The 25667-nt window shown below is 50.2% G+C and overlaps 1 protein-coding gene across 3 annotated transcripts in view; it reads right to left on the bottom strand.

Annotated features, from left to right (window-relative positions):
• Positions 1-22125, bottom strand: part of COQ8A (coenzyme Q8A) — a 49029-nt gene extending 26904 nt beyond the window's left edge. Inside the window, exon 1 of one of the 3 annotated variants that reach the window (XM_059997272.1) lies at positions 22012-22125. The gene's annotated coding sequence lies outside the window, so the exon portion shown is untranslated. Of the gene's footprint in view, positions 1-16571; positions 16620-16804; positions 16907-22011 lie in introns of those variants that run through there. The other 2 variants (XM_059997279.1, XM_059997265.1) reach the window with 2 other exon arrangements.
• Between the last annotated feature and the right edge of the window lie 3542 nt (positions 22126-25667).

Raw genomic sequence — 25667 nt, forward strand, 5'->3', positions numbered from 1 at the left:
ATTACCAATGGCATTTTTTACAGAACTAGAACAAAAAATCTTAAAATTTGTATGGAGACACAAAAGACCCCGAATAGCCAAAGCAGTCTTGAGGGAAAAAAATGGAGCTGGAGGAATGAGACTCCCTGACTTCAGACTATACTACAAAGCTACAGTAATCAAGACAATATGGTACTGGCACAAAAACAGAAACATAGATCAATGGAACAAGATAGAAAGCCCAGAGGTAAACCCACGCACCTATGGTCAACTAATCTATGACAGAGGAGGCAAGGATATACAATGGAGAAAAGACAGTCTCTTCAATAAGTGGTGCTGGGAAAACTGGACAGCTACATGTAAAAGAATGAAATTAGAACACTCCCTAACACCATACACAAAAATTAACTCAAAATGGATTATAGAGCTAAATGTAAGACCAGACACTATAAAACTCTTAGAGGAAAACATAGGAAGAACACTCTTTGACATAAATCACAGCAAGATCTTTTTTGATCCACCTCCTAGAGTAATGGAAATAAAGGCAAAAATAAACAAATGGGACCTAATGAAACTTAAAAGCTTTTGCACAGCAAAGGAAACCATAAACAAGATGAAAAGACAACCCTCAAAATGGGAGAAAATATTTGCAAACAAATCAACGGACAAAGGATTAATCTCCAAAATATATAAACAGCTCATGCAGCTCAATATTAAAAAAATAAACAACCCAATCCAAAAATGGGCAGAAGACCCAAATAGACATTTCTCTAAAGAAGACATACAGGTGGCCAAGAAGCACATGAAAAGCTGCTCAACATCACTAATTATTAGAGAAATGCAAATCAAAACTACAATGAGGTATCACTTCACACCAGTTAGAATGGGTTTCATCCGAAAATCTACAAACAACAAATGCTGGAGAGGGTGTGGAGAAAAGGGAACCCTCTTGCACTGTTGGTGGGAATGTAAATTGATACAGCCACTATGGAGAACAGTATGGAGATTCCTTAAAAAACTAAAAATAGAACTACCATATGATCCAGCAATCCCACTACTGGACATATACCCAGAGAAAACCATAATTCAAAAAGATAGATGCACCCCAATGTTCAGTGCAGCACTATTTACAAGAGTCAGGTCATGGAAGCAACCTAAATGCCCATCGACAGATGAACGGATAAAGAAGTTGTGGTACATATATACAATGGAATATTACTCAGCCATAAAAAGGAATGAAATTGGGTCATTTGTAGGGACGTGGATGGACCCAGAGACTGTCATACAGAGTGAAGTAAGTCAGAAAGAGAAAAACAAATATCGTTTATTAACGCATGTATGTGGAACCTAGAAGAATGGTACAGATGCACCAGTTTGCAGGCAGAAATTGAGACACAGATGTAGAGAACAAACGTATGGACACCAAGGGGGGAAAGTTGCGGGGGTGGGTGCGTGATGAATTGGGCGATTGGGATTGATATGTATACGCTGATGTGCATAAAATCGATGACTAATAAGAACCTGCTGTATAAAAAATTAAAAAATAAAAAGATTTCCCCCTGAAAACCAACAGGGAGATCGTTCAGTATATAAAAGGATTTAAAGGGAAAAAATAAAATAGGTAAACAATGACAACAACAATAACTAAAAAAAAGAACCTGAGCTTCATTAAGTCCTGAAACCAGGTGTGTGATCTCAGTTAGAAGACTGTGGGTTTTGGCCGGGTTCGAGTCCCGGCTGCATGGGTTCAAGTCCCAATCAGGGTTTTGACCGGGTTTGAGTCCTGGCCACATGGGTTCAAGTCCCAGTCTGAGGTGCATGGTTTCAGGAACACCTGCTCCGGTAGCAGTTCCCTGCAGGGACCCAGGGGCCCCAAGCCCAACTCCTCAGGGGCTGCCTGTCCCTGCCCAGCCACTCTTGTTCTGCCCAAGGAAGCCTCTGACAGACACCCACCAAGGGACAACCAGAGCCCCTCCCCGCCCTCAGACTCAACTCTTCCCCAAGCCAGTGTTTTCAAACTGCAGTCCAGACCACAGAGCAATGCACTTGGAAAATCCTAACCAGCATTAAAAACAACACCAACATGATGTCGGACAGGGAAGCATCAGGGCACACTGCGGGCAGGACTGGGGCTGAAACCTGGTTCCCCTCCGCGTGCGCATGCGCTCTCTTCTTTCTCCTGGGTCACAGCATAAAACGTGTTTATGTCAGGGTCAAAGAAGTGGAAAGCCAGAGTACACAGGGTGCTGCACAGGGTTGGGTGTGTCTCCCAAGCATTTCTCAAGACCTACCTGGAGCTGTGTGCTGGGAGGGATAAGATAAGGTAAAATAAGGTGGCTGAACAAAAAACAAAAAGGAAAGGAGCAGGAGAACCCAGAGTGGGAGGGAGCAGTCTGGCCAGGGGGCAGGGAGGAGCTGGGATCTGCCAGGAGTCTCAGAGATAAGATAAGAGGAGCAGGTGTGGAAGGCACAGCAGGCAGGAGACCTGCAGGAACAAATCTCTTCACAAAACGCATGGAGGCTGACTTGAGAAGGGCCCGAATTAACAGAAGCACAGACAGGAAGGTCAGGCGAGAGCACTGACAAGGATCTGAACCAGAACTCTCGTGCCTTCCAAAAACCTCAGGCTCACTCCCACCTGCCCTTCATGGGGAACCAGCCCCAGTCAGTCCAAAGACTCCTGCCCAGATCCGCTCTGCTCCTGAGCATGAGACACAGCTACTTTTATTTAAAAGGAGAGCTGTAGTGATAGCCAGAGAAACCCAGGAATGCACAGGAGCCTAGAAAGTTAAAATGACCCACCACAACCTGCCCTCTAAGAACCCTTCACCTTCATAGGAAAGCAGCGCCCAGGCACTGGGCTTCATCTTCTTTTAATCTTTATAAACAACCTCAATGACATGGATGTTATTGACCCCATTTCACAAAGGAGAAAACCAAAGTCAGAGAGGTTAACTAACTGGCTGAGGTCATTCAGCTCCCGAACAGTGGCCCTGGGGTCTGATACCTGCCCTCCGCTGCTCTGTGCCCACCACACCACACTGCTTCCCCAGATGCTCGGGCCACCAACTCCAAGGCACCCCCATAGGGACAGGGTACTGATTAGACACAAGTGGACCTCCTGTACCCTAATCAAAGCCAAGGAGGTTTTTGGAAGGTGACCAAACCGTTGAAGGAGACAGGAGAGAGAAGGGGGAGCTAGCCCTGCCCATCACCTGGTGCTGTTTCACACCCTGGGCTCCACTCTGGGCTTCTGCACCTTATGGCAGTCAACAAGTGTGAGCCCCATAGACCAAATGTCTAGGACTGGGAAAACAGCATGTCATCAGAGCTCAGATGCAGCTGCTGCCAGCTCTCAACAGCTCCCCTGCCCCTGGCCCCGGACACACACAGACACATTTCACTCTTAAGGAAAGAGGTTTTTGAAAGAGACATCAGGGACATGCAATGGCAGAGGCCAGGGCCCCAGCCCCATCTGTTCAGAAAGACCCCTGCTGGTGGACCATCCACCATACCCCACTGCCCCAGGGGTCCCCAGAAACAGGCTTTCCCCTTGCTCACCTCTAAATCCAATCCGGATAACCAAGGCAACGGTCTCCCATAAGCCACAAACCTGGATAATTTCAAAACCTCACCTTGTCTGGTAACGGATATAAGACCTATTTAACTCAGACTTTGTTTTCAGGCTTAAAACTAATTCTGCCTAGATTTCTCATCCAAGTTATCATACCCACAAACTAAAGTTTCACTAGAGCAAAGCTGATAAGTGATTTTTTTGGCCAGTTTCCCCTGCCCTGGCTCTGCAGTTCATTGTGAAATACCCACTTCTGGTCCTGCACTCTGCAGCTGCAGCTCTGGAACCCACCAGACTCCAGTCCTAACTTTTCTGGTCTCTAAGTATGTCAGCTCTGAGCATAGTTCTGTGATGGGTCAGGATTATACCTACTTTATGACGATGATTTTTTTAAAATTCAAAAGAGGAAACAATGTTAAATAAACTGACCAAGTTTTTTATTAAATTCCTGCATTTGAGACATATGAGTAATAATGGTCTCCTGCAGTATTTTCCTAACTGTATTTTCCTCTTTTTTTTCTTTTGCGGTACGCGGGCCTCTCACTGTTGTGGCCTCTCCCGTTGCGGAGCACGGGCTCCGGACGCGCAGGCTCAGCGGCCATGGCTCACGGGCCCAGCCGCTCCGCGGCATGTGGGATCTTCCCGGACCGGGGCACGAACCCGTGTCCCCTGCATCGGCGGGCGGACTCTCAACCACTGCACCACCAGGGAAGCCCTTCCTAACTCTTTTAGTTCACATATCCCACTTTCAAAGTGGAAAATAAATACGTCATCTTTAAAAAGTACACATTAAAAATTAATTAGCTATGCCTTTCTTCCTGCCTGAACGGTTGTGTCCTCATACCGGAGAACTTTCCATGGGTTCCCGTCTCACCCGGGACAGCGAGTGCCGTCATGGAGGAGGAGAACTAGAGCCAGCTCCCTGGGAAGGCAGGCTCCATCCACATGGAAATGACATCACGGAAAGCTACCATCCCGCTACTATGGGGCAGTCCCTCCCCTTCTCACATTAACAGATGCTGCTCATAAACAGTCTGTCGTTGTGAGCAGATTCACAGGTGGATGCACATTTCAAAACCGCAGCCTGTGCCAGCCCCCTTAAGGATTATTTACCTAATGTTCAAGGAACGCTGTCCCCAAACCTCCCCACATGCTGCTCTGCTGGGTACAAAGTGACCTTAGTCAATACCAGGTATTCTTTTGCAAAGGAGTGCCTACCCTCAAGGAGCAGGGGTGGGAAGGCAAACAACTGCCAGAGGAAATACCTTTCCAGAACTTCGTTCACCTCCTGGTTTTCAAAAATTGGCTCTCATAAACCCTACTTCTAATGCACCAGGATCCCAACGTGACTCAGAATTCAGCTGTCCTGAATGGTGGGGCAAACCCCGCAAAAGGAATGCACGAGCGCCAGGCACTCAGCTACACCAGCACGCATTTTCATCAGGACCTTAAGGAAATGAAAATCAAAAATGTGTTTTGGGGGCTTTTGATTTTCAAAAGCCAAGATACATTAATCACAAGTTTAAAATCTTATCCTCACCACGATTTCATCTACAAGTATTAGAGTCCTCACCCACCCCGCTTCACCCTGCTGGTCCTTGAATGGGTTTTCGGGACCTCACGGAGGAGCAATACAGGGATGGAGGGCGCATTCAGGCTCTTCACCCACTTGCCCTAGAACGCCTGGGCGCCGCCCGGTCTCCTCTGAGCGAGCACCAATGAATACAGCGGTGAGGGTGGAGGACGGGCACTCACATTTGGGAGTGCCCACTAGGTACCAGCACCAAAATAGTCATTTGGTCAACTCTTTGAACACCTGTTCACTGATGTCTCCGCCCAGTGCTCTGGGTTAGTCTGTGCAGGTTCTGGGATAAACCTGCCCTTGGCCCCGGGGTGCTCACAGCTGCAGGAGCACGCAGGCACATCTATAACGGGCACAGACACCACGGAGACGGCCAGAGGCCCACTGAGGCCGACACACGAGGACCAGGTGCAGAGGAGGCAGCTGAGCAGCGGCAAAGCCTGGGAGCCTGGACAGCTCAGCCACTGACACTACGTGTGCTGCTCGCCTCTTCACCCTCCATAGCAAGAGGGGGCTTCAGGTGGCTCACCAGGCCCCTTTTCCAGCCCTAACATGCTAAAGTGCTATAAAGGAAGTGAACAAAGTTGTTGTCTAGAGAGAGAAAGAACTGGAATAAATACAGCTCACCACTCCCCAGGGACACAGACTGAGAAAGAAGCACAGCCAGTGTCCCCTGACATGAGCCCTCGAGCTCCAAGAGGAAACTTTCCTGCTGAACCCTCACTCTCTGACCTTCCCGAAGACATTTCTGAGATACCATTTCATTCATGTTGAAAAACAGACTCAGAGACGCCATTAGCTGGAAATTATCTGGGGTATGAGGACCTTCAAATCTAGTCTCCAAAACTAAAAAAAAAAAACCAAAACAAACAAAAAAACCACCAAGTGATGCCTACCTGGCCAGATGCAATAAGATGTATCAGCAGCAATGAGTTGTGTTCTTTTTAAAAATATATGGAAATTCCCTGGTGGTCCAGTGGTTAGGACTTAGCACTTTCACTGCAGTGGCCCAGGTTCAAGCCCTGGTCGGGGAACTAAGATCCTGCAAGCCGTGTGGCACGGCCAAAAATAAATACATACACACATACATACATAAAAGAGGCAATCCTGACAAGCACTAAGCAAATGAAGGCATCATAAACCTTTCCACCAGGACCCACATGGGGGAATTTTATTTGGGGGGAGGGTTCCCATATGCACCCCCAAGCCCCCCCTTCACAGCCAGAACTCACCATCTGTCACTTGTCTCTTCTCATGAGGTGACAATAAGCCAGGGACAGTGCATGAATTTACTGAGCCACTGTTCAACCCCCTTCGTAAGTATAAAGTGTGACAAGGCAGACCAGCTCCCATCCAAGCAGAGCCAGAGTGTCTATACCTCTAAAAGCCAGCACGCCCTCCTCTTGTCTCGGAACAAGACATCCTGAGCTGCCTCGGAAGCCATGGGATGACTGGTGTAAGGACCCAAAAGCAAGCTGCCCAGCAAGCCCTTTGTCTTGGGGAGTGTGTGTGAAGCTCACTGAAAAGCCTTTTCCTGAGCGGGCTTCGTCCCACAGCTGCTGCATGCGCACCAGCCAATGGCCCACAGGCATCAAGCTCGGCATGTCCAGAACTGACCTCACCCCCCTTACCCCGCCCACCCCATGCTCCCCGTCCTGAGCACTGCGACCACCCCCCACGTCTCTCCAACCCTTCCCACTTCCCCTAGTCCCCCAGGGTGCTCCCAGCTGGGCAACCGCAGCAGCCCCTAACTGGCCTCTCTGGCCCCCGCCTTGCACAGGAACGCATGTCCTTCCTCCTCACCAGATCTCAACTCAAACAGCACCTCTTCTGGGATGCCCTCCCCAACATGTCCCATCCCTAAAGCCCATCCATGTCCCCCACGGCTCCCTGTTCTTTCCCCAAGGTAGCAGTGACCATGCTCTAAACCTGCCTATGTACCCGTCTTCCCGCCACACTGGGCTGTCAGCCAGAGGAGGGCACAGACCACATCTGTTGTCCCCTCTCTGTATCTCCAGCAACTAGCACCGTGCTTGACACAGAGCAGACAGAAATGAGCTCAGCTGGTCCCCCCAAGGTTTAAGAAAGCCTGCCATTTCTGGAACTGACTCACACCTGCTTGCATTTTTAATCTGCACGTGGAATCAAAGGTCTCTTAGGAGCCTGGTCTGAGGCAGGGTTCTCAGGCTTTAGTGGGCATCAGAACCACTCGGGAGACTTGCTGAAACACAGACCGCTGTACCGCCGCCCTGGGTTTCTGATTCTGTAGGTCTAAGATGGGGCCTGGAAACCTCTATTTCTAACAAATTCCCACCTGCTGCTGCTGGTGGTCCTAGAAACGTACCTTAAGAACCCTGTTCTGGAGGAAGAGGGGAAAAGGGAACAGAGGTGGCCCAAGCCCAAGGTCAGGCAGGAAGTCTAAACAGGGATCCTTTCCTAAAAGTTTCTCCCTGCTACTCGCTCCCCAAAAGTCTGGCTTTGTCCTTAAGTGGAAATCTTCCACCTGCCCCTTCCTTTCCCACTACTCCCTCAAGAAACTGAAAAAAGAACATGGGAAATGAATGGGCTTAAAGACAATGGCCCACAGATCCAGCCACCAAAGGAATCTCAAGATTGTCACTTTAGTACTCCCGGGAAAGAGGGAGGCCCCAGGGCAGGGGCTCACAGGTGGCCCTCTGCCCCCTCCCAGCTAAGGACAATCTTTTTACTTTGGGCATGAACAGTCTGTGTGGACACTGGAAAGTTCCTTTACATTCTTGAAATTTTTCTTTTTTTCTTTTCCTCTTAGAAAAAGGAAATACAGTCGACTGTTTCCTCCAAGGACTCAGAAGAGTATATGTGTTAGGGGAAAGACTTGGATTTCTGAACCAAAAATCCATGAATTTCTTTAGATGTGCCCTTCGCCTCGGCCTTTAAAAGCACACCCCAGGGCCCATCACTCAAATATCTCAGGCACTCCAGGCTTCTACATAGTGAGGTCTGGCTTCCGGGTCCGTCTGGCAGCAGGTTCAGAAACATCCTAATACATATCAATTTTCAAAGGCAACTAAAAACATGAAGAAGAACCCAGGGGAAGATATAAAGAGCCTCTGTCCCCCCCTCAAATCCCACCTCATAGCCTCCCCCTCCCCTGTCAGTCAGCCCCAGCCAGGCCTGGTGAGTCAACTTTCTATGGTGAGAGACAGGCCACTAGGGTCATTCATCCCCCACAGCTGCAAGTCACCTCTGGAATGCCCCAAACCTGCATGTCTACCACTAAAGTCCCCTTTCCCTGTCTCCTTCCCAGGCCATCCTGCCTGAAAGTTATCTAAGCATCCAGCCAAATTCTGTCAAACTGCATTTCCTTAACCGTGGATGTGTGATAATGCAGCCCCAAGAATGGAAATGACAACATTGTCTAAGACTGGCTACATAAACAGTGGTACACCCATTAGATGGACTGCTATGCAGCCATCTAAAATGACACTGTGGAAAGTATTTATTGACAAATAAGAAAGTTTACTATATATTCCCATGTAGGAAAAACGCAGGTTACAAAACAGTATTATCCTTTATTTTGGAGGGAGGGAGGGAGGGAGGGAGGGAGATGGATGATAGAAACAGAGCATGCAAAACAGGAACAGTGGTTTTCTCTGGGTGGTGGGGTGATAGATTCTTATTACTTTATTTCCTAAAATTTTCTACAAAGAACATGTACTACTTTTATAACAGAAAATAAGTTATATAAAAATAATCTTAAATATCTGTTGTTAAAATAAAAGCAAGCACACAAAGGTGTGATTTAAAGAAACTATCCCACATCCCTGAAGCGTTTGTCCTGGGCGGGATGGGCAGAGGGTTAGATAGCAAATCAGAGTGCTATAAATACTACCTCTCTACACCCTTTAGCCACTGTCCTTCATCAGCAAACAACTGCCCCTGACAGGCCACCAGGAAGGTGGAACGCGGCCACCCCACTTTTGGGAAAGAGGCTCAACTGTGCTGCTCAGAAAGTGGTGAGAAAACCACTTGGCAGAGGCAGGTCTAATGCCGGCCCCTGTGTTCAAAGATAGAAATAATTAACGGTACTTTCCCCAAAACAGGATCCTAGTTTAGAATAATGTAGTTAGTGCAGTGATCACATTTTTCTGAACCGAAAGTTAAGACATGTATGGGCTGGCAAAAAATTTGTTAGGGTTTTTCCGTAACATGACTGGTGCCCTTTTAGATCAGGGGTCAGCAAACCATGGGGCCAAATGCAGCCCTGTTGCCTGTTTTTGTAAATAAGCGTTTACTGGAACACAGCCTTGCTCATTCATTCAGGTACTGGCAACAGCTCGTTCATCTACATGTGCACTATCTATGGCTGTTTGGGGTTTGGGGGTTTGGTTTGGTTTGGTTTTAAGCTATAACAGCACAGTTGAGCAGTTGCAAGTGAGAACTATGGCCCACAAAGCCTAAAATATTTCCTATCTGGCTCTTTTTTTTTCCATCTGGCTCTTCAAGGAAAGTTTGTTAACCCTTATTCTAGGGCAACAGAGTAAAACGTAACCACAACTGTCCCAGGAAATCCGGAAAGGTCACTAGAGTTAAATCAGAGCAGCCCAACAAGGCCGGTGTTGGGGTGAGGACCCCCCCGTTACAGCTCTGCTCCTGACCCCAAAAGATGGGTACCTCACCAGGCACAGAGCTGCCCACCACCCAGAGGCCCCAGGGACAAAGGGAGGGTTCTGTGGTGACCACCTTTTACTGGGTCACCTAGAACAGGGCAGCCGAGTTCTGGGGGGGGGCAGTTGGAGGGGAGACACAGGCAGACACGATGTCCGCTACTGTGGGGCGGCACAGCGGAATTGTGCCCCGTAAGGAAAGGAGCTCGTTTCTGGACCTCAAGTTGTCTCCTGGGCTAAGGACTTCATGTTCCTCCAAAGCCATTTCTGGACTATTGGGATTTTTCTTGGAACCAGTTAAAACGTATACACTCTTACGCTAACCACTCAAGAGTTTGTTGAATAGCAGGCACTGTGACAGTCTCCTCCAATGAATTTCACCAGTTCCCCAAACATTTTTATTCTGTGAGAAGCAGAAAACCAGCACAATGTGATGATAACTATAGCTGCTATTATTTACTGGGAGTTTATTATACGCCAGGCTGTGTGCTAAGTGTTCTATGTGTATTACCTGACTCACTTTTAAAAGGTAAGTACTAGTATTTTGCCCATTTTACAGATGAAGGAACTAAGGCACAGAGAGGTTAAGTAACTTGCCGAAAGTCACACAGTGAATAACAACAAGTAGAGCTAGAACTCGAATCTATCATGGCTCAGGAGCCAGGCAACCATTTAACAGATAAAAGGAGAAAACAAATAAGAGTGTGTTTTGATGTCCTAGACTGCAAGCCTTCATTCTCCACCCAATGGGTGATTAAGAAGACATTCCTTAGGGGCTTCCCTGGTGGCACAGTGGTTAAGAATCCTCCTGCCAATGCAGGGGACACGGGTTCGAGCCCTGGTCCGGGAAGACTCCACATGCCGCGGAGCAACTAAGCCCATGTGCCACAACTACTGAGCCCACGCGCCTCTAGAGCCCGTGCTCTGCATCAAGAGAAGCCACCACAATGAGAAGCCTGCGCACCGCAACAAAGAGTGGCCCCCGCTTGCGCACAGCAACAAAGACCCAACTCAGCCAAAAATAAATAAATAAATAAATAGATTTATTTAAAAAAAGAAGAAGACATTCTTAGGATTCCCTGGTGTGTCGCCCCAAGGTGGGCACTGGGCTGGGGCCAGGGAGGGGGAGATAAAAAAGCAGCAGAAGGAGAAGTTCCAGCCTCTAATGATAATCCAGAGAGAAACCCAATGCTGCGTATGAAACTGCACGGGCCGGACTCCAAGGCACAGGTGAGTAGCACAGAGGGTCCCAAGTGGTCTTTCCTCCCACTGGGGAGCAAACATAACTGATGACAAGTACCAACCTGCCGAGCATGGGGTCCTGAGGGCAATTTCATTGTCTGACCAAAAACCCACCCAAGTTTTCTGCTTAGAACATTAAAAAAGATTTCGTTCAGGAAGTGATACTGATGAAGCAGTCAAGATGCTCTGGAGCTGGGCGCCCCAGGTTCAAAGCCTGACTCTGCTGTGAACCCAAGTAGTCATTGAAGCTCATCTTTGCAACTCAGTTTCCCTCATCTGTTCTCAAGAGGAGTGGGTTAGGTAATCCATATAACAGTACTTAGGACCCCAAGTGCCTGGCACACAGTAGGTCCTCAAAACCATTAGCCGATACGATCATTATTAAGACCACACGGACACTCTGGAAGGACTCACCAAGTCACTCAGACCTGGTGAGACCAGTGTGGACAGCCCTCTTACCGATTTCTACCCCAGCACCCGGGCTGGGTACAGCACCAGATCTGACTCGGGGAGAGCGGACTCGCCCTCTCTCGGGGGCCAGTGAGGCTGATTCGGCTGTGGTGTGAGGCATCGTTCAGGAGAGGTGGTCTGGTGTGCTGGCAGCCTGCTAGGAGTGCCTAGACAACCAGGACATAAATACTGCTGGTAATCCTCACCATGGTCAATACCACTCTCAGAGGAGACAACAGCACAGGAGGCTTTCGCCAGGTAAGCACAGGCTTTTGACAGTGCTGGGGAACCCCTCTGACCCCCACAAGTTCCCTGTCTCCAAGCTACAGCCCATCTGCTGCCAGATTAACCTTCTCCAAATCCATTTTCATCATGTTAAGCCCCGGCTCAAATGGCTTGTAGTTTTCTAGAGGATAAGCTCCAAACTCCTGAGTCTGAAGTCGGGACCCAGGCCTCCCGTCCAGCCTCCGCTTACACCTGTGCCATGTAAGCGCTGCTCCAATTCCTTCCCTCTCACACCAACCCTTCATCCCTGCACTTCTAAAACTGAATGAGGCCTGCCTCCGGGCCTGTGCATCAGCTCTGCTCCACCCGGCCAGGCCACTCCAGGCCTGTCCCTGAACCCGTTTCCTATAATCTGTTTCCTCACCTGGATATTATGACAGCATAAGTTCTTATTATGTCCAATCTAAATAAGAGAGGCAGAAGTACTTTGAAATGTATGAACATGTCACATATATTCAAGGACACATTTCTAATCAGGCCCTAACTTACTCTTGGCTCTTATGATTTTGTCTTCCCATCAGCTGATGTAAATTTTCCACTGCTGGTCAGATTCTGCCCCGTTTTGTAAGTTATCTTTGGCACACAGAAGTCTTTCCAATAATAAGGCTCACATCTCACACACCTCTGACTCTTTCCCCACCTACCTCCACACACAGATGGACCCTGACCACACAAATACAAGTGTCATCTGTACTGTCACACAGGTAGGTGAATAAGAACCCTGGTGGGGAACCCTGGAGCTGTAGTTGAGGAGTTTATCTTAAACTAAAATCAGATATTTAAGGGGTTGTGTTTAAATCTGGCCAAAATACTGTGGGTGGCTTTGGGAGGCTGACTGATGGCCCCCCAGAGATGTTCACACCCTAATCCCCAGAACCTGTGACTATGTTCTCTTATGTGGCAAAAGGGACTTCTGAAAGTGTGATTACGTTACAGATCTTGAGATGGGGGGGTTATCCGGCTGGGCCCAATGTAATCAAGGGTCTTTATGAGAGACAGAGAGGCAGGAGGATCTGAGTCAGAAGAGGGAGAGAAAGATGTGAGAGAGGCAGACGCTGGAGTGATGCAGTTGTGAGGAAGGAACCACGGCCAAGGAATGAAGCAGCCCCGAGAGGCTGGAAAGGCAAGGGGAGGGGCTCTGCCCTTGAGCCTCCGGAGAGAATCTGCCCTGCTGACTCCTTGATTTCAGCCAGGTGATACCCATTTCAGACTTCTGACCTCCAGAGCTGTAAAATAATAAAGTTGTGGCGTCTTAAGTCATTGAATTTGTGGTAATTTGTTACAGCAGCAATAGGAAACTAATGCAGTGGCTATTTTTAAAAGATACATCATTGGGTTGGGAAGAGGGGCGATATTCTAGAATAATTTCCGGATCATTCATCTAAAATAACTTAGTTTAGTCACTCCACAAGTGGTACTGAGTGCCAGCTAAGTGCCAGGTGCTGTGGTAGGTTCTCACGTATCCCATGGGCAGCTCAAGACACATTATGACAGAGTCCTGCCTGCTTTCAGTATAAATACGCCCCATTCGTCTACCAGCCTCCTTCCCAGGCTCGGTTCAACACTGAAAGCATCATGGAGCACTTACATTACATGCCAGGCACTGTGCACGGCCTGGGGTACCACAACGTCCAAGTAAGAGCCCGCACCCTCAAAATGCTCCTCATCGGTTCTTACGTTCTTAATCTTTCAAAACACTTTCACTTCAGATTAAATATTTCAGTGAAATAGTATTAATAACAAGAACAGCTACCAGTTATTACTCCCCTTCTGTGTGTATCACTTTTTATTAGTCCTAATCCTACAGCAACCCTGTGAGGTATTACTGTCCCCATCTGCTGATGAGACACAGCTCCCAAGGTAAAGAAATCTTCTCTAAGTCCCAACGCTGTCAGGGGCAGGCCTATCCATGCCTGTCTGACCCCAGGCTCAAGTCCTTTCCTCCTGCAGCCTAGGAAGTGAGCAGATAAGAAACCTGCCCCCAGGTCAGTAACAACAGTCACTCTCCTGGGGGCTTCCCTGGTGCCGCAGTGGTTGAGAATCTGCCTGCCGATGCAGGGGACACGGGTACAAGCCCTGGTCCGGGAAGATCCCACATGGCGTGGAGCAACTAAGCCCGTGAACCACAACTACTGAGCCTGCGAGCCACAACTATTGAAGTCTGTGCGCCTAGAGCCTGTGATCCGCAATAAGACAAGCCCACGCACCACCACGAAGACCCAACACAGCCAAAAATAAATAAGTAAAATAATTAAAAAAAAAAAAAAAGAAAGAAATGCCTTAGAAAAGAGGACAAAAGTCACTCTCTTGGAAACACGGCAAGGTTCACGCCCTGAAAAGTGTGTCCACCTGGCTGCAGAAAATCATAAGTCCTAAAAATCCAGGCGCTGACGGGGCTCTCAAAGGCCACCTGGCCAAACTCCCTTTCTGGAAAGCTCCTCAGCTACCAGGTTGAGAGTGTTAGGCTTCTCAGCACCAGCGATCCCACCCCGGTTCTGTCTCAGACGTAAGTGGGAGAAAGAGGCAGAAGCCCCACACTGAGTCCACTCTGGGCGTGCGCCTCTGGAAGGAGCTGTTGGATACGCGGCCCCCAGTCCTGCCACGCTGACTCCCAGAACCTGCCTCCATCAGCAGCACCCCCAAACACCACACACAGGCCAGGCACGGACACCTGTGCACGTCACTGGTGCAGACATTAAATTAACAGGTCCTGCCACCGAGGTCCCGTGCAACCCTCTGGCACTACAAGCGTAGGCAAAACCCCAATAGTTTTTAAGACCAGTGAGTTAACCCTACCAGGGACGATCCTAGACAGACAACAATACTCAGGAGGAGAAATGAGAAGAGGATGTTCAGAGGAAGAGGCGACTGTCTCCTCGCTGACCTCCACTCTCCTTTGCCGGCAGAACTAAGGCCACGGGCCCAGGCCTGGCCTTCAAGGCCCTTCACTGTGGACCCCAAGACATCTTTCCAGCTTTTATTTCCTACTATCTCCACCCCACACCAGCGCTTCAGCCAGAATGGCTCATGCCCCAACACACACACACACACACACACACACACACACACACACACACACACACACACACACACACACTTTCCTACTTCCACGTGCTGCTCCCACCTCCACCCCCGGGACACCCTTTCCTCTGCCAAAATCCTACCCGTCCTGATGGAATGTTAGACGCTCCATAGGGTCTGCCCCCCATCCTGAAGTCACCTCTTGTCCTCTAAAGTCCCTCATCTCTTAATGGCCTAAGGTCGCCCTGCCATGCCCTATAGGACTCTTAGAGTACCTGTCCCGTCTCCCAGGCTGCATGGTGCGCTCCTGGAGAGAGGATCTCTTACCCAGACCTATACTCCCCTTGAGGGTTGGTGCTGTACCATGTCCACACCAGCAGTTTAATACCCACGGGTGCCCAGGGGCTCCCCAGCTTCTCAAGCTCCCTCTTCTAGAACCCAGAACCCAAGAGACACCAGGGATGCTAAGCATCTGGGAAACGCTCTTCCTGTCACCAATCACCCTGAAACCGCCACCACCCAGAGCCATGGACACAGCGGCAGCAGCGCCCTGTGTTAAATGGGGTGAGGGCAGAGGAGGGAGGATGGAGGAAAAGCGTCGTTCACAGGGGCCCGGAGCCTGCTCGCGTGCGCACACAGACACTGGGAGGGAGGGGTGGCGGCACACCCAGGATGCGGCACCTCTACTGCGTCCTCTGCTCGGTCCCACTCCTTGCTTAGAAGAAGAGTGAGAGGGAAGAGGGACAAAAGACAGCAGGCCTGGCTGCCAGTGAGCTCACGCGGGCTGGAACAGGGGCACAGCAGGCCTGACCTGTATGTGGTGCCCAGCCCTTGCTCTACCAAATGCTGGCTGTAAACACATTAGGGGGCAAGAGCCACAAACTGCTTTTTCGATCTCAGACAGATGGGGAGATGTTTGCTCCAGCACCTGTCAAACAGTCACCACCTGCAGGTCACAGGGCAACCTATTCTTACCTTCACCCTCCCCTGAGCCAGGACCCGGGCCAAACGCAGAGAAAACATGCCAGACAGAAAGCAAACACCGGCTTGACCCCAGGATCTGGATTTAATGTAAAAGTTCTGGGTGTGTGAACAGACCCCAGGACCTCCCATCCCGCCCGGCAGACGGCAGGATCATTGCCATCAGGCCCTCCGGTTCCCAGACAACAAGGGTACTACGATGAGGCTGATGGAGGACGGTGGCCAGCCAGGCCCGGGTTCCAGGCCCACCCTGGGCACCAGCCACATGTGACCCTGGGCACATCCGCTCTCCCTTGGGCCTGAGTTTCCCCGTTTCCTCATGTGTAAAACAAGGTGATTGACCTAGATGATTTCCAGTTCATAGAGATTAGGACACGGCCGTTTACCCTGAGCACAGAAGGGCTGTGCTGAGAATTGGGATTTAACAGGTTCTAGAAAGAATCATACACAAAAGAATCTGAGTACTAACCCTTCTAGACGTTCTATGAAAATAGCAAGTGTGGAGGGGCAGACCTGCTTCTCGGGGGCGGTGAGGTGTTTCCCAGGCCAGCAAACACCTCTGGGAAAATCCAGCGGGGGGGAGGGGCAGGGAGCGCGCCCCTCCTCAGACGGCCAGGAAACCCATCCTGCCCCGTTACACACGCACGCACGCACACGCGCGCACACACACACGTACACACACGCGCGCACGCACACACACACACACCCCTCCTCAGAGGCTGGCAGGAGCCCGGCTTCCCCTTCAAGCGCCACCCCCAGCCCAGCCTCCCCCTCTCACATCAAGCAGAGGGCCTCACTCACTGCAACTGACCTCTTGTTTCCTCAAAACAGAGGCAATCAGATGTGCTCACCCTCAACCCTCGGTCCGGTCTCAGCCCTCCCCCCCCCATCCTATCTCCTCCCCGCACTGGCCATTCCCCTCCTCCCTCTCCCTCCTCCTTTAGGACTTTGCCCCGGACCTATTTTTCATTTTGCCTTCAATGTCTCCTTCCACAAAAGCTTTCCCCCTCAAGCCCACAAACCCCGCTCTCGGCTTTCACGTACCAAATACTGAAAAACCTCCCGTGGACTCTGCTTCTCCTTCAGCCTCATCCCGGCCAACCCTGCCTTCCCTTCTCCCTCAGCACAGGCTGCCCCGACTCCGAGCTCTCCCCCTGTGGCACTCACCACGGCCACCTGATGGTTCCACCCACCTGAGTCAACACCACCCTCCTCAGCCTTTCCAGCGGGTCCCACCCTCTCCCCTGAAATCCTCTGCTGGGTTGCCATGTCTCACCCGGCCCCTCATCTCAACCTCCCTCACCAGCTCCCCCTCCCCCCCTCCACTTCCACAGGAGTCCCCAGGCCTGGTCCCCAGCCCCCATCCTCCCTGCTCTCTACGCTGTCCCCTGGGCTGCTTCAGCCTCCCCACGGGCTGGCAGCTCCCCCAGGACCGTGCATCCCATTCCCAGGCTGGGCAGGCCATCTCAACCACTGGCCCAATTCTAGAACAAATCCAGTTACACACATGCCACGTCTCTCCCTCCAAGTCCCACAGGCACCGATGAAGGGGCACAGGGAACCCGGGGGGCGGGGAGGACGGAACCGTTCTGGACCTTGACTGTGGTAATGGTTACATGACTATATGCATTTGTCAAACGGCACAACCGCGCACGAGAAAGTGTGAATTTACGGTATGCAAATTGTACCTTAATAAAAAAGGATAGGAAAAAAGTCCCGCAGGCACCTCAACCCCTTCCCGTCTAAAACTAACATCACCGTCTTCCTGCCGCCAGCCCAGCTCTGCCCCCTCTGTTTTCAGCGGTGACACCACCATCCACCCCAAACAGTCCCCACCCCTCCCTCCACTAGAAATCTCAGCGCAGTGGCCGAGCAGTAACTTATTCCAGAGAGTCCACCTGCGCAGGTTTATAACCTCTTGAATCTACGCCTTCATTCCACCTCCCCACTACCCGCCATCTGGGACTCAGGCCGCCTTCACTTCTCACAGGCTGCCTCATGGGTCTCCCTCCCCATCCACCCTGATCTCTCAAAGTGACCCATTCCAAGACCCATTCTGCACAGCCTGCCTGCCTGAGTGCCCTCCCCTCTCCTCCCCACAGCAGCGCCCACCTTTGCCCCTCCCTGCTCAGGCGTCAGCTTCAGATCCTTCTCTCCCATGGAAACCTGTTCCTCCTTCACGCCCTAGCTCCTAGACGTCCCAGCACAGGAAGGCGGTTTCCCAGCCCTTCTCCAGCAGAACCAGCACCGCTGCACCCTGGGTTCCCACAGCAGAGGACTGCACCCGCCCTAAGCCCTGCACGGTCTGCCAGTACCCACAGGTACCCACGTCCACTGTGCACATGCCAGGGCAGGGAGCCACCTCCCTCTCTGTCAGAGCCCACTAGGCTGCAGCTGAGTTGTGGGCACCCAGGGAACTCTTTCTGGCCTGAACTGAACTGTCAGGTGAAAATTACCAGGAGCCTATGCCAAAGCCCTCCTGCCCCCCACCACCCCGACCCTACGGAAGCCCAGTGGCAGCAATGCTGCTCAGACTATCCTAAACTCCTAAGGGCAGATCAGACAAGCTGCTTCAACAGGAAATGGGGTGGGGGACTCACCCCACTCTGCTCCCTTGCCCAGCCTCCCGCTGCTCCCCTGCCACTCCCTACCCTCCGGCCAGACTGCACTCACCCCTACCAGACACTCAGCCACCCCAATGCCTCTGCTCGAAGAGCCCACTGCCTGGACCAATGCTACTCAAAGAATGGTCCTTGGACTCATATTGTCATCCTCGGTGAGATAACAGGAGTAAGGGCTCAGAAACTTTCACAGCAATTTAGCACCGTCAGGACATTTTTACTGTGTTTTGCAAAAGCGCTGGTCTGCAACAAACTGGGAAAAAATAAAACCTGGCCTTCAGCATAGAGCGTCTGGGAAGCACTGGCCCTTCACCCCTCCAAACTCCTGCCTCTTCCTGCTGAAATCTTTCTCATGCTCAGAGTCCCAGCTAACACACCTTCTCCTCCAAGAGCCTTGCCGTTTCCACCAGCCAGAAGTGGTCTGATCTAGACCCGGAGCCCTAGATCTGCACACTGAGGGTGTTTAGGTGGTATCTGCACACCCCTTATTACAACTCCCTGAGGTCCGGGAACCAAGGAATTGTTCACTTTTATATTTCCAATGCCACGCTCAAGGCAGACAATCAGTCAATATTTGTTCAACTAGGAGGGAATAACCCACAGTTCCAGAGCGGGCTTTTCTTCAGGGCAGGATGTGGAGAAGCACCAACCCTTAGAGCACACAGGGATTTTCCAGGTTTCTAGCAAGTGCAGCCCCTCTCCCTCGGCCCAGATGGAAATGGGCTATTTTAAAAAAGCAAGTCGAGGACTCCAGAGACAAGAACTCAGTCACTATTCACTACAACAGACTCTACAATACCCTGAAAGGGCAAGGTGAGTGAAAAACACTCAGCTTTCTCATGAATCCTTCTCTACATGCACAGAGTAAAAAAAAGGAAATCCAAGTATGGAGAATAAAAAGAGACTTTCAGGGTCATTTCCAATGTTAGATATTCTGTGGGCCCCTGACCTCAAAGCAAAAGGTCAAGGGCTCAGGAGCCTGTAACCCCACGACAAACATGCTTGTGGACAGACCAGTGGACACCCACTTGGGTCTGAAAAGTGTGGGGAGCAGCCCACCCAGACACATCAGGGTCTGCCTCAGAGTCGGTGGACCCCATCCCCCACATAGGTGCAACTCCTCAAGGAGCAGGGCCCTCGCACTCCCCCTGTCCCACTGGCTCTTCTTTCTACTGGCTCTCCCAGGTTCCTGGCTGTTGTTTAGCAAGAATGCTGGAACTATTTCCAGATGCCACTGTCAGATCAAGACAACTCTCTAAATATTCCTGTCTAATTTTGCACACAGCTCTTGTTTCAACTGACAAAGATAATGACTCAGTATCCACGGCTCTTGATGGAAAATTATCGTGCCAAGTTTGGAGCTTCCCAATAATACACTCCTGTAAACTTCTTTTTGAGAAAAGAGAAGTGACCTCCCTGTCCAGATTCTTCTCTATAGGCAAGAAAGGGCACCCAAAAGACACCCTAACTAACCAAGGAATGTTATGGGAAAATCCTGATACATCCCCATAGGATCAATTAACAACAAGAAAAAGAAATTCATGGCAGGGGTTTCAGATGTTTTTCCTTGCCCTGTACAATGATCACCATTCTTCACTTTTCTGCGTCCCCACCAGTTTGGGACTTTGAGGTTTGGGGCATAAATTCTGGGTTACAGTGAAGGCAAAATCTAGACTCAGAAGTAGTGTCTTTCCCCACACAAAAAGAAACGGCTCACTGTCTCTGATGCTTCAATCAACTGTAAAAGAACTGTACAAATTGTAGTGTCCATTCTGCGCTCCTGGGTAGCCCCTCTCTTGGAGGAGTACATGGCACATGTACATACACCCACATATATGTCTGAAATGCAGCCACACACTTACTCTCTGCAGACCCAGGCCTGGCACCCTCCCACATCATAAGACATAAGAGATATCTCAGCAAATCAGTAAGGATGAGCAAAGCATCACCTTGGAAAAGCCACTTATGGATAACTGAATTGGCCTTTCTGCCAGCATTCAGACAGTATAAATTTGTTTGCTCACTATTTAAAAACTGCCCCATGGTTATTTCATATGCGTATCTCCCACAGTCTTGCAAAGTCCCCAAAGACAGAAACCACAAGTCTCCCACTTCTTTTGTACTCCGGACCCAGCCAGTCACTGCCATGCACCCAGCAGGCACAGCAAATGACCATGGGTTTCCTCACTCCTATCCCCCCAGGTGCAGAGTGGGGGACTCCATTAAAGCCCAACCTACAGGGCTTCTATCATTGGTTTAGGACAGAGATGCTACCCTTTACATAAACCTCTCAGCCAGTCATGGACAGGTCCTAGGGGGCCTCTGGCAGTATGGGAAGACTCTTTTTACAGTTTTACCTCAGTGGTTCTCAACCAAGGCTGCTTTTGTCCTCTAGGAGACATGTGGCAATGTCTGGAGACATTTTTGGTTGTCACAAATAGTGTGTGTGTGTGTGTGTGTGTGTGTGTGTGTGTGTGTGTGTGTGTGTGTGTGGGGGTGGGGGTTACTAGCATCTAATGGATAGAGGCCAGGGATGTTGCTAAAGGTTGAGAAACGCTGTCTTATGTGACACACACGTACGTGCTCACCTTAGTTCACTTTTCCTTTGAGTTGCCCAAGGTCAGGCCCAAAATCCTAACCCCGCCTTGTCTGCATTATTTGCAAAGTTGAAAATGCCCAAAGTCATCACCAGTCTGAAAGATGCTGCTCCTGAGAACCACCAGCCCCTGCTTTGCTTCTTCTCCGGAGATGGGCCCTCCTGCCAGCATGACCCACCCATGCACAGCATGACAACTGGCAGGCTGGCATCAGGCATGCTCAAATCCTTTGGCAACAAGTTAGACCTGGCAGGCCCAGCTCCTCAGTCTTCTGTCACGCACACCCAAGGTGCAAGTGAGCATGGACAAGTTTTCCAATGGGCTGCAGGCCCTACCCTGGATGAGAGGTTGCACTTAAGTCTCTCACCCTTCAGAGGACTGGCACCTGTCGTCCAAATGGAGAGTTCCAGCATCCAGGCCTGCCCCCGCAGCATTTTCCATCCCACAAGGCACATGGGAGAACTGGCCTGGGTTTGGCAGAGGGGCAGAGACTGGGCAAAGGCACGAGTTTAGGCAATTAAGCCCAAACCATTCACAAGACCCCCGGAGATTGGAGAAGTAGGAGGAGGGGCCAAAGAAAAGCCAACGGAGGAAAGGACCAAGAAGGGTCCTCTTTCCCAAGTTCACCCAAAACCCCCAACTGTGGAACCCAACAGCTGGCTCGGGTCAAGCGAGTCAAAGTCCTGGCACAAACCTGGGGCCAGGGGCAGTTAGCGCCCCTGAGACAGTGCAAAGGGGTCTAGGCGTGAAGAGAAATATTATCATGAGAAAGCGAGGCAAGAAAGCAGTACTGTCGACCAAAAGACAAGGCACCAGCACGCGGCCCTCGTCCCCTCCCCGAGACAGGTATGGGCTAAAGTGGGCACGGGGGTAGGAGACAGCCGCAGGGCGCCCGGAGCTTGGGGCAAATGAAACTCGCAAACGGGAAGCCGCGCTGTTACTTGAGGATACAAGAAGGGCCCAAGCGGGTGGTGAGCACAGATCTGGCCGCAGGCAGACGGCGCCCAGGGCACGCGGTGGGCGGCAGCCTTACCCGGCTGCAGGAAGCTGGGATCCGCGGTCACCTTCGCGCAGCCTCCGCGCGCTCGCCGTAGCGTAGACACCCGGCATGCACTCCGTATCTGTTTACCAGCGCGCCCTAGCCCAGAGACCCAGCGCCGGGAGCCCCGCCCCGCAGGCCACTCCCATTGGCTGCGCCGCCTCCCCCGCCCCCAGTCCAACGTCGCGCGGCGTGGGGCAGCGTGCACGGCCCGTGCGCTCGACCCGCGGCCAATCGGGACGGAGGGCAGAGAGAGAGGAGCCAATGGGAGGCCGCCCCAGCGCGCGGGCCCCTCCCGTTCTTCCCTACCGCCAGCCTTTTCCTCTGGTTGGGAAGGCTGGGTAAAGGCTGGGCTGCAGGCGTGGGTGCTCGATGCGGCTGCACCCCGAGAACTAGCCCTTCGGTAGGTGAGGCGGCGGGCGCAGCCGCGGTGACCAGCGGTTGGATGTCACGTCCCGGCCGGTGCTCGCTGGGCCTCCGAGCGGGACTGGAGGGGAGGCAGTGGAAGGAACTGACGTGACTGCAGCGGGCTGGCCCGTGCTCTCCTTTATGTAACGAGGGCCCCCTCCCAGTTCCCACAAAAGACTCCCACAGAAGGTGGAAGCGCTGTGGGCCGGCTGAGTGCGGGCCCGCCTCCGGCGCCCGGCCCCACCCACATGTCGCGTTTCTCTTCTGGCTACGAGTGTTGGCCCTACGGGCGCGTCCCAGGCTGGGTCGCCCGAGCAGTGGCCCCGGTGCGTGCGGGGTCGTATACCCCTGTTAGCAAGGCTCTTCGCGGAGGCCCGGCCCTCCTCGGAGTAGTGGGCACAGGCCAGCACGTGGAAGGAGCGGAAGCGGGCTCTGCGGCGGGCGGCCGGCTCGGTAAGAAGCGGAAGACAGGGAACTGCCCCCTGAGGAAGTGCCTCCTCCCAAACGGAGTGGCCCCAAATCTCCTCGTCAGCCCGAAATATCAGACTTGAGCCCCGGTTGTCTTGACCGTTTCCACTCCCTGGTCTGCAAATCTGTCCAGGGATGTCGGTGGAGAAAAGGGAAATCAGAACAATTTAGTGACTCTTTCACAAAACTAGATACTCAAGCCAAAGGATTGTCCTTTTTTCCGAGGTGATTTTGAGGAATTAACATTTAACATTTTGGAAACTTGTTTACTATTACTACTTAGGAAAATTGACCGTTGTATGCTGATGCCTGCAATGGGGGGAGAGGGTTGTGATGAAATCCAGACGTGAACCGAGCTTCACCGTTCCTCATGGACGCTGGAGCCCGGCGTCCAGGCCGTCCTGGCCGTGGGACCAGAGTTGAGGCAGCGTGTCCCCCGCAGCGCAGAAGCGGAGCGTGCGGGACCGGGGTGGCACAGCTGTGCGCTTCTCTGGCCGGGTCCTCTGCGCTGCCGGGTCTCCTCTGCAGGAACGTTCACATACTCTTACCAGTACAAATTCTGTACACACGCCCCACCCCCAATCATCTCTACATTAAGTACAACGTATATTTTGAGAGAGAATTAAGGAGGTTTTGACAAGTTTCAAGGAACTGCCCCAAGCAGGGTGGGGCTAAGAACTGGGAACTTGCCTTGGGTAGGCAACTGGCTCCCTTTTACCACACAGGAGAGAAAGTTCCAGCCCCCTGGGTTAGGCCTTCAAGGGGTGTACATTGCTCCCTCCTAAGCTAACTGTTCCCTTAACTGCCTGTGTTCCTCCAACCCCTGCCAGCGTAGCGACCTCTACCACTGCCCATAGGATAATGGAGTCCCCAGTTCATCCCTTCCCATAATGTACAAACTCTACCTGGTGAGACTTCACTGGGAAGAGGGTGTGATTTTCATCAGCTCCAGCTTCTGCCGAAGGGGAGAGAGGATGTGGTGCTTTAGCGAGGAGGGAATTGGGTACTTCTATGCCAGTTCAGTCTCACTCCACCAGCAATGCCAGGGTTAGCTTTTCTCTAAAGTACCTGAAGACCAGCATTACCCAGTACCATAAACATTAGTTTTTCTTCAGAGACCACCAGTCTAGTTTACTGGAGAAATACCCCCCAACTAGTTTATGCAAGTTGTGAAATATGAAATTATGTGAAATGTGAAATTATGACCTCAGCTTTATTGTGCTAAAAACACCCTTCTTTCCTGACCTGACTTTTTTATTGCAAAAATTCCCCCCATTAACCTCCAACACTGTTGGTGGGAATATAAGTTGGTACAACTATTATGGAGAACAGTATGGAGGTTCCTTAAAAAACTAGAAATAGCACTACCATATGATCCAGCAATCCTGCTCCTGGGCATATATCTGGAGAAAACCACAATTCAAAAAGATACATGCACCCCAATGTTCATTGCAGTACTGTTTACAATAGCCCAGACGTGGAAGCCACCTAAATGTCCATCGACAATGGAATGGATAAAGAAGATGCGGTACATATATACAATGGAATATTACTCCGCCATTAAAAAAAGAACAAAATAATGCCATTTGCAGCAATAGGGATGGACCTAGAGATTGTCATCCTGAGTGAAGTAAGTCAGACAGAGAAAGACAAATATATCGCTTATATGCGGACTAAAAAAATTGTACAAGTGAACTTATTTACAAAATAGAAATAGAGTCACAGATGTAAAAACAAACATGGTTACCAGGGGGAAAGCAGGGGGAGGGATAAATTGGGAGATTGGGATTGACATACACTCCTATATATAAAATAGATAGCTAATAAAGACCTACTGAATAGCACAGGGAACTCTACTGAGTACTCTGTAATAATCTATATGGGAAAAGAATCTAAAAAAGAGTGGATATATGTATAAATGACTCACTTTGCTGTACAGCAGAAATTAACACAACATTGTAAATCAACTACACTCCAATAAAATATTTTTTTAAAAAAGATTCCCCCATTACTTCAAGTTAAAGATTCCTTCAAATTTTTTGGTTATGATAATGGCATTGTAGTTAGGTTTTTTTTTAAAGAGTCCTTATGTTTTAGATATACACACTGAATTATTTCCAGATGAAATAATAAAATGCATGGGATTAGTTTCCAAATGCTACAGGGCTGGAGGGAAGAATGGGTCATGAGTTGATAACTGTGAAGGTATGATGGATATATATAGTGGGGTTCATATTCTGTTTATGTTTGTTTGAAATTCTTCATAATAAAGTTAAAATAAAAAAGAAATCTGGGCCAAAAAAAACCAGTTGGAAGATAATACTAATAATAAAGGCAGAGTGAACGACGAGAAAACAACGAATAACAATCGTTACTACTCTTCTAGGTATAAACTCACTACAAAGTAAGAGCAAGGATGAATCTAACTGCAGCTGATAAAAAGACAGCCAGAAAATTCAAAATTAGCAAGAAGATATTTGAAGCATGGATTTATTCACTATGTACCTCACTCCGAGTGTCTGAGTGCCTGAGATATTATTGATTATATGATACGTCATTTTAATTATCGACTTTCTTTAAATTTATCTTAAACTTCTAAACATTTACATTTTTGTGTATCTTTTCTAATGGGCATAATATATTAATACAGTATTATTCAAAACACACACAAATCTGTGTATACATACATGCACATGTACGTATATACATATTCTCCCAATAAGCAAAGATGCCAATGCCTGGGACGTTTGGGTGAGAAGCATGATGCTGCAGCA

Source organism: Delphinus delphis, chromosome 1, assembly GCF_949987515.2.
Source record: "Delphinus delphis chromosome 1, mDelDel1.2, whole genome shotgun sequence".
Taxonomy (NCBI): Eukaryota; Metazoa; Chordata; class Mammalia; order Artiodactyla; family Delphinidae; genus Delphinus; species Delphinus delphis.